Below are 16076 nucleotides of genomic sequence, written 5' to 3'. Positions count from 1 at the left end.
TGTGACACCCTGTTCTATCCAAATTCAAGGCCAGTGACTCTGCTCTGCTGAGGTTTTTGGGTGAGTGCTCCTTTCTGGGACAGAGTGGAAAGAAAATCCCCATAATCTCAGGTAATTTAAGTATGAGCAGGTCCGGGCCTGAGACTCACCAGCGTGGGCCACTTCCTCAGAGGAACCCACAGTTTACCACAGCATGAATTGTTCACCTGCGCTCTGGACCGTCCTGCTTCTTACCTGCACGTTTGATACTGTCATGTTCTGGAAAGCCTCTGAGGCCGCCAGGTTGGCTTGCTGCCAGGAGTGTTGCTCAGGACCTCAAGAGGACTCTAGGGCTCCTCTGGGATCCTCCCAGGCCTGAGCCTGAGTAGACGTGTCCTTCCTCAGGCAGTGCCGTCCTGACAGTGGTCCTTTAGTCCAGGAAACCACATGACATGGCATCCTCCATGGCTCTTGCTTCAGTGTCCCTGCCAGTGTCACTAGGCCCCGGGCCTAGAACTACATTGTGAGTAACAAGGCCTGTAGGTTCCCAGCTGGTCCCAGACCTCAGGGCAAAGCCAGCTGGGGTCTCTATCAGAATAGCCCTGGCTTCTAGATGTTCTAGATGAAGGCTGTCTGGGCCGTGTGTGTGTGTGTGTGTGTGTGTGTGTGTGTGTGTGTGTGTGTGTGTGTGTAATGGCTGTGACTGGGAAATGGGATGAGATCGCTCAGCAGAGAAGGCTCCCTTTGCTCTTGTAGCCATTTCCTACTTTAGCCAGAAACCACAAACTCCACTTGCAGGATTGACCTGTGGCTCCTAGATTTAACAAGGCCTTCTCCCCTCTTCTCAGGGTGGCCTTCATGGTCACAATGCAGCTCTGAGGTCCTGCTCGCCATCCCAGTCCCTGCCTCCTCTTACAGGTCAGGACCCAGGGAGCTCTGTGCCACTAAGAAACCAGCTGCGCAGTGAGCCCCTATGCAGTTCCCCATCCATAGCTAGAGTTGGTGGTAGGTGTCCCTTGTGGGGAACAGATCTGTGTCGAGTGCTTTGTGGGCCTTGGAAACCTATTTTTGGCAAGCCCAGTCCTTGTTCTATCAACTGGATTAAAAGATATTTCAGAATCAGCAGGATGGCTCAGCAGATAAAGGCACCTACTGCCAAGTCTGACACCTTAAGTTCAACCCCAGGACCTACATGGTGGAAGGAGAGAAATGGATCCCACAAATTGTCCTCTGACCTTCAGTATGCATTCTGTGGCCCATTCATGATGCACGTGCACACACACACACACACACACAAACACACACACACACACACGCACACACACACACACAGACACACACACACACACACACACAGAGGGGGAGAGAGAGAGAGAGAGAGAGAGAGAGAGAGAGAGAGAGAGAGAGAGAGAGTAAATATGTAATAAAAACTTTAAAATCAATTCAGTTAATACTGGAACCTTTCTCCTTAGCTGACCACAGACTTCTCATGTAGCCAAGGATGACCTTGAATTCCTGACATCTTGCCTATAGCCTCCCCAGTGTTGGGATCACACCTGGCTTTTATAAAGTGGATGAAGAAGTATGGGGATCGACCCTGAGGTAGAATACTGTGGTATGTAAAGACATTGAATTCAACATGAATTCCGTGCATTTAGGGGTTTTCACTACTTGTCTCTGAAAAAGACAAGTAGTCTTTACCCCTCTGCAGGACCTGGAGTCCCACATCAGCCTGTGCTCACCAAGCTGCCTGAGGACAGGTGGGGTCCCAGGCAGGAAGCCCTTCTGTTTGCTCCTGTTATGGTCTTGGTTAAGTCCATGCCCAGCTGATAGCCTCTCCTTTTTGCTTTTAGGATCCTTCCTCCCATTTTCCTCCTTTACAGGTAAAAGGAGAGTGAATTCACTTTCAGGTAGAATAATATACCTTAAGCTATATAGTCACTGATAAATCCCTGCTTAAACCACCAGGAAGTCAGTTCCAGCATTTGTTCCTTTTCTAGAGAAGGGCCCTCTAGGTGTGATTGTGCAATTTTTTTCTGCAATATTGCACAAACCAAAGTCCTTTCTAGGGGTCCATGGGAGCCCTTATCTTTCTGCATAATCCTCCTGTCTGCTGCTACTGGCTATGAGGAGATACTTTAGTCCCAGGGCCTTCCCATGGTTCCTCCTCATCCTGCTGCATAGCCCTGGAGGTACACCTGCAGCCCTCAGTCTCCTGACCTGGGCTGAGCCCAGCAGGTGCTGCAGCCTGGGGCACCCACCACTGCTCAGCAGCATTCCTGTGTACCTCACCTCCCAGCTGGCCCAGACAGGCGGCTCTCCCAGCTAGCTCTGCATACCTTAGCAGAAGCAGGCAGCTCAGGCCTGTCCTTGTCCTGGGATGGGCCTGTTTGCTGCCTCATGTGATAGCTGTCCTGTTAATGTGCAGAGCATTAGATGTACAACTGGATGCTGCTCTGAATTCTTTGGCAGACAGGTCCCTTGTGCCCAATGAGCATGAGGCAGAGCCACTGAGCTGGCCAAGGAGGAGAGCTAATTAAGTTGTCAGCCTCCCAGAGCCCCAGCTGGGTTGTAACGTGCTCTCTGATCCCAACATCACCTTAAGCACTCAGAGGAAGGAGGAAATGGGGGTTGGGAGGAAGAGAGGGTTGAAAAGCTGATCATGGCTTCTCTGGTGAGTTTCCACATAACTCGCGCATGTACAGGATGGCGGAAGATCATCCTCCTTGAAGAGAGGAACTGAAAACTGTGCCGGATTCTGCCCTGTGGTCTTGGGAGCTCCAAGGTCCCCGAGTTCAAAGGAAGCCGGCTTTAGTGCTTTAAAGAATATCCTGCCAAGTGTGATTCGGGGAGGCCACCTTGCCTCTCTGTCTGTAGAGATGCTTTACTCGCTAGCCAAACTCATTGATGCTGCAATCCAGTGTGGTACTTGGGGCGCCTTTCTCTGCTTGGGTGTCAAAACATTCCAAGCATGGGGCTTTGCCATTAAAGACAGCAGGAAGGGTTGTAGTCTGATGTCCAACCTGAGACTTAAATGCTGGACCCTGGCCTGTGTGTGTGCACGCGCGTGAGTGCATGCGTGCATGTGTATGTGCATTTGTTTGCATGTGTGTGTGCGTGTGTGTGTGCATGCACGCGCACATGTATGCTTGCAGGTACATGACTGCATACAGGTGTGAGTACATATGTGTCTGCAGAAGCCAGAGGACGTCGTCAGTTTCAGTTCCTCATAATCCATCCTGTTCTGTGAGGAAATAACTCTCACTTTTACCTACATCTCACCAATTTGACTGCCGACTAGCCAGTAAGCCCCAGGGATCCACTGTCTTTGCCTCTTTCGAGCTGAGATTACAAGTGTGGGCCACCATGCTCAACTAGTTTTAAACATAGGAACTGGGCATTGAACACTTAGGTCTTTGTGTGTGCAGGGCAAGCACTTGCTAAGCCATCGACGATCTCATGACACACACTCTTTTAGGCAGTAAGTCTTAACCTTTAGATCCAACTGTCCAGTGTGACACACAGGCTAGGAAGGATCGATACTGCAGCCAGTCTTAAAGACAGGCGTGACCAGTCGACCCAGCATCCCAGCCTGTACCTCCTACAGTACAGTGTTCAAACAGTAGCCTAGAAGGAAAAAGCCAAGCAGATGCGGACCTGTCAAGCCTCATCCTAAGAGGCTGAGGCGAGGGAAGGATGCTACTGGGAAAGGAGTGAAGCCTGAACTCAGCTCCCACGAACACCTATGGCCATTGTTGGTTTTTTTGTTCGTTTGTTTACGACTAGAAAACCCAGGTTGCATGTAGAACACTTCACTGCCCCGAAGCAAAATTACAAGCAGCTTGTTTCCTGTCTACAAGGCAACATCTGCTAAGTTCATCCCACACAGCCCTGGGCCTTGCTGACAATGGACCAAGCTCTGGGCAAAGTGCATGCTCTCCCAACCAGCACACTCCCCAGACAGCCACGCTGCCAAAGAGTAGCCATGCGATTTTTGCTCAGGCATTGAAGAAAACCAGATAATATTAGGCTCAATCCAGCTTAGACAGGGGCTTATTTCTTCTAAAAACAGAGAAGGAGACAGACAAAATTCCTGCCCGAATCTGTTAGCCCTGGCCTTGTGGCCAAATCCCAAGAATTCTGCCCTGGCTGGGAAGACTAAGAACTCAGCACTTCTGAGAAAGGGGGATTTGGGCCAGGGACTCCACCCCACATTCCTGGTCTCAGAATGGCAGCAAGATGCGTCAGAGGGAACAGGCCCCGCCAGGGCATTCTGAGTCTGTGGAAAGAAGCTAGGTGACCTGGAGATTTATTTTTCTTTCTTTTTTAATTATTATTGCAAGATTTTTAATAATTCCACAGTTGGGCAGGACATGCAGAGATTTGAACTTACAAAGTTCAATGGCAGGAGAGACCTCACCTCATACAGAGGAGGATGGTGCCTAAACACCAACAAAGGAGACCGTTCTGGGTCTATACACATGCACACACACATTAGAATAGTGCCTGATGTAGAGTAAGCATCCTGGAAACATTCATTGTAAAAATAACGTTTTCCTAGTTACAAAAGGGAAACAAATTTTGAAAGCACAAATGAGGGAAGGGATACAGTTGAATTCATCCGCTATTTCAATTCATAGACATGGTACCTTATTAAAGTACGTCTTCTGGAATCTTCTATCCATAAACCAAGTGTGTCTGCATCTCATACCCTAATTAAGCTCTTTTTTTACTCACAAGTAAGTATTACTGTGTGTGTGTGCATGCGTGTGTGTGTGTGTGTGTGTGTGTGTGTGTGTGTACTAGCTTGTAGTTACTCCTCGGTAGTTACTGGCATCTAATTTGCATATAATCTGCATGTTTCTTCCATACATTATAACTTATCCCTATATTGCTTACAGTGACTAATGCAATATAAGTGATAGATATTACATTGTGTTGTCTAGAGGATATCAAGAAAAAACAATATGTGCATATATTCAATGCAGTTGCAAGGGTTTTTTTTTCCTTCAAAATGTTTATATGTGTACGATGTGTGTTAGCATATGTACCACAGAGCATTTTTTGAGGGAGGACAGAGAGCATCTCAGGTGCTGGTCCTTACCTTCTGCTTTACTTGAAACAAAATCTTCTTATTTGTTTCACATTTGGGGCTTGTGCAAGCCTGCATATACGTGTCACAGTATACAGGTGAAGATCGGAGGACAACTTGCGGAAGTTGGTCCTCTTCCTTCCCCCGAGTGGATTCCAGGGATCAAATTCAGGTCATCCCACCTGGCAGCTAGCAGCTTTATCCACTGAGTCATCTCACCAGCCCCGGGATTCTTATTGTTCACTGCAATGTATGCCAGACTTACTGGCTGAAGAGCTTCCGGGGATTCTCCTGTGTCCCTGTCCCATCATACTGTGGTGTTACAGATGTGTGCTACTGTCCCCAGCTTTACGTGGGTCCTAGGGATTTGAAGAAACTCGGGTCTTCAAACTCGTGTAGAAAATGCTCTACCTGCTAAATCATCTTCCCAGCCCCCAAATACGTTTGATCTGGAGTAACTGCACGAACAAGTGCAGGACCAGCGGGTAGACAATATTTTCATTTCACAATGTTTTGTATTAGTAGATACTCAGCAATTTGTTCTTCTCGTGGCTGCAACAGTGTTTCATTGTGCTAGAAGCTGCAGCTCAGTGAGCGTCCTCCTATGTAGCTAGTAACTCATTTAGTTGCAATTCACCCTCCACCCCCAGAAAGGAGGAATGGCTTTCACCCTGAGGTCTCTTCTGGTCCCCCCCTAAAAAAAACATGTGGTTGGTCCTCACTATTTATAGAGTCTGTGTTTGCAAATTCATTTACTCCCAATAATTAATTTGCAACCTTAAAATCAAGACTTATTCGTAATTAATAGCACTCAAGTGCAAAACAATGAGAACTCTGGGGCTACCAGCACATGCACAGCTGGCAGAGACTTGGTGAGGTGATAGCCAGTCCTCTTGCTGCAGCTTTCTTAGGTGTTCTTTCACATGCTAGTCAGACATATACTTTTCTGCATTTTTCACGGCAACTCGACTGTTGAGAAGGCCTGTCCCCAACCCTGTCCCCCGCCCTGTACTGCTGAAAGACTTTCTAATGTTCCTGGTGCACCAAGACTCTGAATCGACTTACAGAAAAGCACAAGCTCTGTTCAGGCACAAGTTATAAGGCCTCTGGCCTTGAGTTCAGCACCAGTGAAAGAGTACATAATAAATAAGGTGCCTTTCAACAGAGGCGTGCATAAGGCAAACCTGTGTATTAATCAGTGGGCAAAAGCGCAGAGAGGAGAGGCTCAGAGGATCATCTAGCCCCACACCTCTGCTGGGAGCAATGGCTTGCCTTTGCTAATAGCTCTCTAGAGAGACTCTACTCAACATAATTGCTTCAGCATAGGAATTGTTTCCACAGCAGGGACCGTCTCCTCGGGCCAGTGAGATGCACAGAGAAGGAGCTTCTTGCTTTCCTTCTTCCTGACTCATGTAAAGTCACACACCATAACCAAGATTCTCCACCAGCCAGCTAGAGTTCGGAGCTCCCATAGCAGCACTTCTTCACTGCCCCATATCTCAACACAAGACTGACCTTCTTTGGGGAGCTCTCCTGGCTTCCGGCCTTTCCTGCTTATGAAAGGGTTATGGTTTGATATCAGATTTCAGCAGCAGACAAAAACTCTTCCTTTTACCTGTCCTTGCTCTGAACTTATAGGTGGGTGTGTGCATACACCACCTAAGCTTACACACCGATGGTGCAGAATTCATCTCAGGATCAGCGACAAGTGTGGCCTTAGCTCATTAGACACTCTATGCATGTTCATGATCCTGAAAAAGACCAATAGAGCATATAACAAACAAAGATTACAGATATCAAGTACCTCGTGTGTCCAAAGGGAACATCATTCACTGGCCATTAATGGTCTATTTAGATCTGAGAATCTATTTTCCCCAAAGCAGAAGAAAGGAGGAAATGCCTTCCTCCAGTGAGGCAGTGTCTCACCACTGGGTCGCACAAGTGATGTCCTGCAAGGATGGGACACCCAGCCTGTCCCTGTGAAAACTCTGCCAGCTCCAGGCCATGGCTGATGCAGAAGTCCTTAACAGTGAGGCCAGGGGTTGGGGATTTAGCTCAGTGGTAGAGCGCTTGCCTAGCAAGCACAAGGCCCTGGGTTCATTCCTCAGCTCAAAAAAAAAAAAAAAAAAAAAAAAAAAAAAAAAAAAACCAGTGAGGCCAAGCTGGATGAACTGCAGTACCTAATAGACCCTAATAGCCTTAGAGCCTACGCATAAAAAAGGCTTATTTTATGCCCATGGTGAGTTGGTCAGGGCTGCAAGACAGCACAGGGTTTATGCAATGTCATCCACATGGTCACTTGCTGACAGATGGAGGCTAGTGGCCACTCCTACATCTCAGAACTGAATTCTCTGAAATGTGTGGCTTCCGTGATTAACACGAAAGAGAAAGAGATATTCCACCTCAACCTGGGGCTATGCTTCAACCTGGGAGTTAACGACGTCACTTCCTCTTACAACTTATTGTCAGACCCAGTCAAAATGGCCCCACCCATCCTCCATGAGGCCAGGGACATCAAACACCGGTAAACAAGAGCCATCACCTCAACCGCACATCAACGCCAATGTGTCTTCAGTGGTGGGTCCTACTGAAAAGCTCTCAGTCTTGGGTGAGGAGAACTGAATTTTGATGATCCAATTGGTAAGAAGACACAGATGATACAAACTTCCGTGTGCATCTCTGTCCTGGTAACAAAATAGGCTAGGATAGTCGATGGATACAGGCAATCAGTCAGGGGACACATGGGAATTAAGAAGATGACCAGTAAACAGACACAGAAGGAACACCCATTCAGAGCCTGCCCCACATGTGGCCCATACATATACAGCCACCCAATTAGACAAGATGGATGAAGCAAAGAAGTGCAGGCCGACAGGAGCCGGATGTAGATCGCTCCTGAGAGACACAGCCAGAATACAGCAAACACAGAGGCGAATGCCAGCAGCAAACCACTGAACTGAGAATAGGACCCCCGTTGAAGGAATCAGAGAAAGAACTGGAAGAGCTTGAAGGGGCTCGAGACCCCATATGTACAACAATGCCAAGCAACCAGAGCTTCCAGGGACTAAGCTACTACCTGAAGACTATACATGGACTGACCCTGGACTCTGACCTCATAGGTAGCAATGAATATCCTAGTAAGAGCACCAGTGGAAGGGGAAGCCATGGGTCCTGCTAAGACTGAACCCCCAGTGAACGTGATTGTCGGAGGGAGGGCGGCAATGGGGGGAGGATGGGGAGGGGAACACCCATAAAGAAGGGGAGGGGGAGGGGATGTTTGCCCGGAAACCGGGAAAGGGAATAAAACTCGAAATGTATATAAGAAATACTCAAGTTAATTAAAAAAAAAAAGAAGAAGAAGAAGAAGATGACCAGTGATCCAACTGAAATGAGCCTGTTGGTCCACCTATGCTTTAAAGGTCATAAAGATCCCTGGGGCTGTCCCCATGGTCCCCACTTATCCTTGATGCTCCATGATTTCCATCCACAGGACACAAGAGAGCAGGTGCACAGGCTTAAGAAGTTTGAACGAGATCAATACAAAAGCACACATTAACAGAAAGGAGCATCTTCATTTAGACGTCAAGTCCTCCACTTGAAACGTTGGAATTTCGTTGGGCAGTTTTGAAGAGATGAGTCAACAGGTTTTTTTTGGGGGGGGGCGGTTGTTGTTTTTGTGGTGAGCTAAGGGGGAGTCATCTTCCTCAGCAGTGTGTCCACTTGCCCATCGATCTCGCTCAGGTAAATAGCCTCTCACCTGTGCTCACATGGGTAACCCTAATTAAGTTCAGTGAGTCACCCAGAAACAGAGGGATAGAAGAGGAGAATGGGGGAGGGGAGCTTTGATCAAAGAGCGGCATGTATGTGTATGATGTCTCAGAAGAAGGAAGTCGCTGGCAGTGTGAACTCCCACCAGCCATGGATGAGAATGGATTACTCTGCAGAGAACTGATGGGTAGATCGAACGCTCATTTATGCTTTCATTATGAGTTCTTGTGAGTATATGCGTGTGCCTTGCGACAGGGTCTTGCTGTGTAGCCCACACAGCCCTGGCTCTCTGGCTTGTCCTCCCAGATGGGAGTCCAAGCATGGGTTACTACACCTGGCTTTGATTTATAGCTTTAATTAATAGATTTAAAAGGTTTTTTTTTACACATTCCTTCCAAGTTTATATCTCTGCTATCACTCAAGTTTTTCCCCTATTTCTACTGCGCCAGCTCTTTTCTTTTTTGTTTGGTAATAACCTTTCACATAAAATAAGATTACTCACAATGTTTTTAAATTAAAAAATTAGCAGTGCATGAGTGGGGAGGAGGGGAACATCCCATGCTGTGCAGAGGCCAGAGGACAACTCTTTGGGGTCCCTTCTCACCTTCCAACCACACATCTATGGCCTGGATCAAAATCCTGTTTCCAGGCTTCCTCCGCACAGGCCTTCACCCACCAAGACACCTTGCGGGGGCAGGGTGGGAGCTTTGGTGATGTCACAGATGTCTTCCTGCTGTGACCAATGCCTTAAAGTGTCAGTGTTTCTAGAGACAAACCCCCAAGTCTTTTACTTTTAGACCCATTTCTAAGCATTTTTCTCAGGAAAGTCCTTGCCCCAGGAGTAGAAGCTTACCTGATGTTAAATGTATGTGGAATTTATTCTGATCTATGGGGAAAGCCAGGGATTATCTCTAATTTCTCCCACATGGCTGGTCCTCCTAGCACTTATTGCCTAATCTCCTTTTCTCCATGGATCCTTACCACATAGTAACTTCTTATCTCTGTGCTGGAGACCTTTGGGTCTATTGGCCCATCTGTTTGTGGTTTCTTTTGACATCGACACTTTATGATCCCCCCCCCTCCATGATAGAATACTTTAAACATCCTCTCTCAAAATATTCTGGGCTGGATCAAGCTACCAGAAATTTCTTAAAAGGAACATTGCAGGCTACTACAGGCCTGCTCTGTACACGATTCTCATTGACCCGAGGCAGCCAGCTTGTCTTACGATAATAATGGAGCTACAGAGTACCTTCCAGAAACTCTTGCTTTGATGTCTGCCCCTGCTCATCCTGTCCTGGTGCTTTGCAATGGAGAGTGCACCGGGAGCACAGTGAGAGAAGAGACCCAGGCTCGCAAGGGCACCACGGTCCATAATTCATCTGTGCAGCCACTCTCCTTTTACAAAGCAAATCCTTGGGTACTGGCCTGAAAGTGCTGGTTCTCGTTTAGACATCTTCACTGATCCCAGGCTGGGGAACGCCCCTAAATGAGACTACTAGCTGCTCATTAAGGACGTGTCAGTCCGCCGAGGAACGGGTTCCACTCACTGCCTGCTCAGGAGCTATCTTGAGTGGGCCCCTGGCACGCCATCTGCAAAATGAAGCTTCTCTCCTGGGCATCCTTCTAGCTGCAAGTCAAGGTGCAGGCTGCTCCATCCGAACCTCCCCACCTCCTCCCAGCCTGCCTTTGTTTCCCCTCCAAGTGAGTTTGTCCGAGCTGTTCCGTGGCACCATATCCAGGTACCTCTGCGTTTGCCGAGCTTCCTTGCTCTGTGAACAGTCCTTTCAAGATGGGGATAAAAGGGTCCCCAAAGCATGAGGCAGATTAAAAGCAATGCCTGTTTTGCTTTGGGGATTTCTTTTCTCCCTTCCTCTCATTAGTTTAACTTCCACTGATTTAAACATTTGCTCCAGTTCCGTGGAAACTGAAAAAGGCTTGATTTTGGAATGCTGTTGCTGGGTGAAAGGCCGCTGAGTTTCTGAGGGAAGAAACAAGGCTGCTGACGAGCAGGGCTGACTTCACACGGGTGAGAGGACTCCCAAACCCAGGGAGAAAGGGAGCAATTCTAAAATGTTTCCAGCTTCCCCAAACCCAGCTTGCTTCGTTTCGAGTGTGGCTCAGAAAGTCCCCTCATGGAAGCACAGTGACTGCTCCCCCACAGTGTATTTCCTGACCTGGAATAAATGAGCAGCAACAAAGTTCTGAGAAGAGCTCTCCAAGCACTGCGTGGATGGCAACTCTTGGTTCTTTCTTCTAGCAGAAAGAAATGAATGAATGAATGAATGAATGAATGAATGAATGAATCTATCAAATCTTACCACAGAGAACGGTGTCCCCCAAATATCCCCCTCTCTTATTCAAATAATAGCCATCATCTCTGAAGTCTCTGAGGTTGCATGTGCTTGTCGGTGTGTCTCCCGTGCATTTTGGAATAGCTCAGGTAGGACGACAGAGTCTCTCCGGTCCTCATTAGCAATTCTAATAAATTTATTTTTTTTTAAGATTTTATTTTATTGTATGAGTACACTGTAGCTGCCTTCAGACACACCAGAAGAGGGCATCAGATCTCATTACAGATGGTTGTGAGCCACCATGTGGTTGCTGGGATTTGAACTCAGGACCTCAGGAAGAGCAGTTGGTGCTCTTAACCACTGAGCCATCTCTCCAGCCCCTCATTAGCAATTCTAATTTACAGCATTAATTGGCATTTTTCAAACACTAAGAGCCCAGCTTGAAGTCTACAAATAAAAGCAGGGGCCCAGATGCTGGATTTCACTACAGTCATTTAGCACTTCGTAAGCAGTTCATCAAGCTGATAACACTTTAAACAGTAACACTGGAGCTCTCAGGTTCCCTCAGCCTGCAGTTGTCCCCAGACCCCAGGGGACTCTGCCTGGACTGAGAACCACAAAGAATCTACTTTCACCAGGAGTCTCTCAATTGTGAGCATCCTGGCCTGTGGCCAGCTTACAGAAGCCTGCCTGAGGCCTTCACATCCTGGTGACCAGGGACCCTGGGCCCAGGTAAGGCCCAGGTGCACCAGAGTCACGTCAGGGTCCAGACCACAGATGCTGGCTGGAGAAGGGCTGGGGGAGGGAAGGGGTGGGGCCACCCCTGTACTATCAGCAAGCAGCCCCCTGACAGCTTAAATCCAGGATTTGCCTTTCCAGGGGTCGAGTGGTCATTTTTAAGGGAACTAAGGGTGAATGTTCACCGCCCTCTAAGGATGACTCTCTGTGCTCAGGTTTTATCTAGAACTCAAAGACTGTGGCCCAGCACAGGACCCTCTCACTGCCATAATTCTCTAAGACCTGGGACAGTGACAGGATTAGAGCAGCGGGAGGTGGCCCAGTGCTAAACTGCCCACTCTGGTCGGTCCCTCTACAGGATAGAGAGTACAAGGGTCGACCTTCATTTGGCCTTTTGGCCTTTTGCGTAGTGTCAGGCTGGGCACAACACCGTAGGAGTTCATTTCGTAACAATTCTGTGAACAAAGGAGTGGGGGTGGGTGGGATGAACATCGCCCTTTCTGGGTGACAGTCAGTGAGGCTGGCATTGTGGAAATCAATACCACAGACAATGACTGGACTGGAGCATTTGGCGAGCATGCAGCACGTGCCAGCTAAGGTGTTCTTGATCCTCAGAAGCACTGACTCCTTCAAACCTATGGGCTGCCCAGGGTGTTTTTACTCACTTTTTGGGAAAGGAAAAAAAAAAAAAAAGATGTCAGCAAGACAGGACTGAATTAGAATTCGAATTCATCTGGTGGGCATGACCTGGCTCGCGGCCCCTATACTAAACCCCAATAGGAGGAAATGAGAGGTGTGCGGATGTCGAATTCACGTGCCAAAGTCAGGAATCCTGTGGTTTGACCCCGGGGCATCAAGAACACAGCACTCTCAAACCTCTAGTCTGGAGATGACGAGTAACCAAGAGGTAATTGCAGCTGCTGATTAACCACAGTAGGGCTGCAGAGAGGCCCGAGGCCATGATCCCTGTGGCCACAGAGATGGAAACTGAACCCTAACCCACCGAAAGCTGAAGTCTGAAGTCACGTTCCAAGAGATTCAGCTTGGCTGAGTACTGGGAGGATCTTCAGCCTGGCGCAGAGCGCCATCTCGTGGCAAGAACGGGCAGCGCAGTTGGGCCGCGCCCTCTAATCTTCCCAGAGGACCAACCAGGTGAGCCTGGGAATGGAGGCATCTCCTTGAGAACACCCCCAGTCCGATGCTCAGGGAGTTAGAGGCATGGGTTGCTGCGTCAGTTAAGGGAATGGGCCAATCAGATATTGCTTTGATTAGGCCTGGGCTCTGGGGCTGGATGGTACCTGAGTTGTAAGGGTGTCCAGAATCTGCCGCTTCTTCAAAGACACATGGCTTCCTGACTCAGAACAAAGACAGGCTCAGACACTAGCTTCCATTCATTTCTTCAGTCAGCAAACTTCTAAACACCCGCTGTGCACCCATCAGAAGACAGGAAAGAGAACAAGAGAGAAGCTTGCCGTTAGATGATTCCCCTCGCCAATCTGGAGAAGCCCCGAGTTACTCAGAGTGTTTGCAAAACACATTTTAAAGGCAGGAGGAATGAAAAGCACACCCACACGGCACTCAGCACAGTTTTCAAATGTTTTAAAATTGTGAAATAATCATATATGTTCTTTTTTAGACTGTGAGTTAACGAGATCCGAAGACTGGGCCTGCTAACTACAGTCGGCTCAAAATAGTGATGAGTCCAGATGATATTTTGAGATAAGTGCTTCAACTGTAATATGCCATGAAAGTAGCTGTGATTTCTGCTGGAGGAAAGAAAACATCTCAGGCGATGCTAATACTCCAGGGCACTCTGCCTGGATTTGTAATTGAATCAGTTGCTAAACTGCAGTTAGAGGTGAGCGAAAACAATGATGTCATGTTTCCATGTTCAGTTCACAGACCCCCGCCCCCCGCCCCTGCTCTTCTGTCTCTGCAGATTTTCTTGGTTAAGAAGCCAGGTGGAATGGTGGCACCGGCTTGGAATCCCAGTCCACGTGGGAGGCCGAGGCAGGAGGATTACAGGATCAGACAACCTAGTGACTCTGTCACAAAAATGAACGTACAAAGGGACCTTGGGATGTATCTCAGTGATACACGGCTTGCCTAATGCTAAGGGCTCTGGAATCAATTCTCAGAACGGCACAGGATGGGGAGAGGGGAGAGAAGGGAGAGCGAGAAGAAAGGAGGAGGAGAAAGCCTCGCCACAATCTCTACCTTCCTAATGAGTAGAGAGGCATGCAAGGTGGGGTCGTGCTTCCTGCTTGAGACCATCACGTTACACACAGACAATGACCCCAGCATTGAGGGCTTGTGTGACTGAACTTGTCTTTGGGAAGTCCCTACAGAGGCACAACCCGCTCACCTAGGGGCCCCATTCAGCATAAGAGCCACATATTCTTTCTGTAAGTCTGAGTCTTGCGTTAAGGGTTCTAAACTCATACTGTGACCAGTGTCCCCAACCAGGGATGCTTAGGTCAGCTTGACATCCCTAGCATATGCCACGGTTCTACCACCCAAAATTTTCCAGGGCTATTTTGGGGGCAACCCAGTGAAGTCCAGAGCAATGTGCCTTTTATCACTGAGTTCTGCCCCTAAAGGCCAGTGCCTAGCTTCATGTGGTGACCAGACTCTTTCCAGTACGAAGTGCCCCTTACCTCCATGCTCCCTGACCAGCTGTCCTGTCAGCCGTGATCTACAGGGCCGCTCTAAGTCAGAGGCTGGGGAAGGTCCCTCTCGTCTCTCCCTGGAGATCCAGCCTAGCCATGGTGCCTCTCCGGTATATGCAATACAGCAGGCTATGCTGGGCTGGCTGGTGTGAGCAGGGAGCAAGGAGAGGCCTTTGTAGCTGGATAGGAACCGGTGTGACAAGCTTGCAAGATGATGTCAGGGCTGGCACCAGGAGAGAACAACTCTGTTGACAAGAAGATTAATTAGACAAACTCAGTGCCAGTCAGACTCTGCCGCCATCTCCTCCTCAGAGGTCAGCTCCGCTCAGGCCCCCGCTAGAGACTCTTTTTTTCTGACTTTTTAAAAGAAAACTTAATCTCCTAACAAGACAGCCCCAAAACAATTCATGGCGTGCCAGCAGAGCAAGTGCATACAAGCATAGTCTGCAGAGGCTCCAGGAACCCACCAGGGCCTCCCTTCTACCTGTCCAGACAGATGCTGTTCCAGGAAGAATGCTGGCCTCCACACTGGCCCTTTCTCATCAGAGATGCTGCTCTGGGTGGGCTACCCCTGCCTTTCCTAGGGGCTTCCCTTCTCATAGATGGGGGTGGGCAGCCCACCACGTCAGTCTGTGAGCTTCGAAGCGCTCCCCCCACCACCCCTTCCTCTCAAATCCTCTCTTTCTTCAGCAGGTGCCTGCCCCACTGCCTGCGAATGGGAAGAGAGTGTGAGAGTGGCCTCTTGTTATTCCGCAAGCATTTCTCGAGCATGTTGCATGCTAGCAGCCCTGAGGAGAAACAGGTGATCTTAGCACCACAGGCCATAGTCTCTATCTGGGAGGGGGAGACACCGTGGAGAGGAGTCAACTCAAAGCACAGTGACGCTCACGCGTGCCTGTGGGATCCAAGAAAAGACTGTGGAAGAAGGAACCTGGAGGCGGCAGCCATTTTGGGAAAGATGACTCCAAAGGAGGAAGTGAAAGTGGGGTTGAAGCCTGAGGAGGAATTCTGGGAAGCTGCCTCAGAGCCACAGTGTCAGGGGCAGGAGTGGAACGGTGCCAAGGGAGGAAGTGCTTTGTAAATATCTGTCCATTGCAAGAATAAAAGATTATTTCTGAATTGTGTTTCTCACACATAGCCCAACAGTGGAAGTTACACATGGGAGTGAGGGTTGGTAAATTGTAGATCCCTGCCTCTACTGATTGTAAAAGGTGGCAATGTGCCCAGAAAATGCCACTTGAGCAGATTTCCTATCCTCCCATCACCCCCTCCCCCCTTTATAATGAGCTCCCTCTCATGCCCCATCTCCAAGCAGGCTACTGGGCCCCAGACTGCTGCTGTCTGACTGGAGAGAGGCCAAAATCAGAGCAACTGAGTGGCTGGTGAGCAACCCTGCCCAACCTGCACCCTTTCTAGATACGTGTCAAGGCCCAGGGCCTGACAGTCCCTGAACACCCTGTGCTCTCAGCCTGCAGGAATCAGCTGCAGTCCCCAGCTCCTGGGTTCCAGGTCGGCCACGGTGTGAGCCCCAGCTGG

The 16076-nt window shown here is 48.8% G+C and overlaps 1 protein-coding gene and 1 long non-coding RNA gene across 4 annotated transcripts in view; one reads left to right on the top strand and one right to left on the bottom strand.

Annotated features, from left to right (window-relative positions):
* The window catches only part of Ska2l1 (spindle and kinetochore associated complex subunit 2 like 1), a 73444-nt gene extending 58500 nt beyond the window's left edge, over positions 1 to 14944 (bottom strand). The window contains exons 1-3 of one of the 3 annotated variants that reach the window (XR_001836024.3): positions 14529 to 14944; positions 13170 to 13296; positions 4288 to 6822 (exon numbers count right to left, since the gene is read on the bottom strand). The gene's annotated coding sequence lies outside the window, so the exon portion shown is untranslated. The other 2 variants (XR_010063167.1, XM_039101235.2) reach the window with 2 other exon arrangements.
* Positions 12886 to 15659, top strand: LOC120099941 (uncharacterized). Its single transcript, XR_005499486.2, has 3 exons — positions 12886 to 13023; positions 13508 to 13729; positions 15234 to 15659. It is a non-coding gene; the product is annotated as an uncharacterized LOC120099941 (long non-coding RNA).
* The last annotated feature ends 417 nt before the right edge of the window (positions 15660 to 16076 follow it).

This window comes from Rattus norvegicus, chromosome 1 (genome assembly GCF_036323735.1).
Source record: "Rattus norvegicus strain BN/NHsdMcwi chromosome 1, GRCr8, whole genome shotgun sequence".
Lineage (NCBI taxonomy): Eukaryota > Metazoa > Chordata > Mammalia > Rodentia > Muridae > Rattus > Rattus norvegicus.
This window is presented reverse-complemented; position numbering and strand designations above follow the sequence as displayed.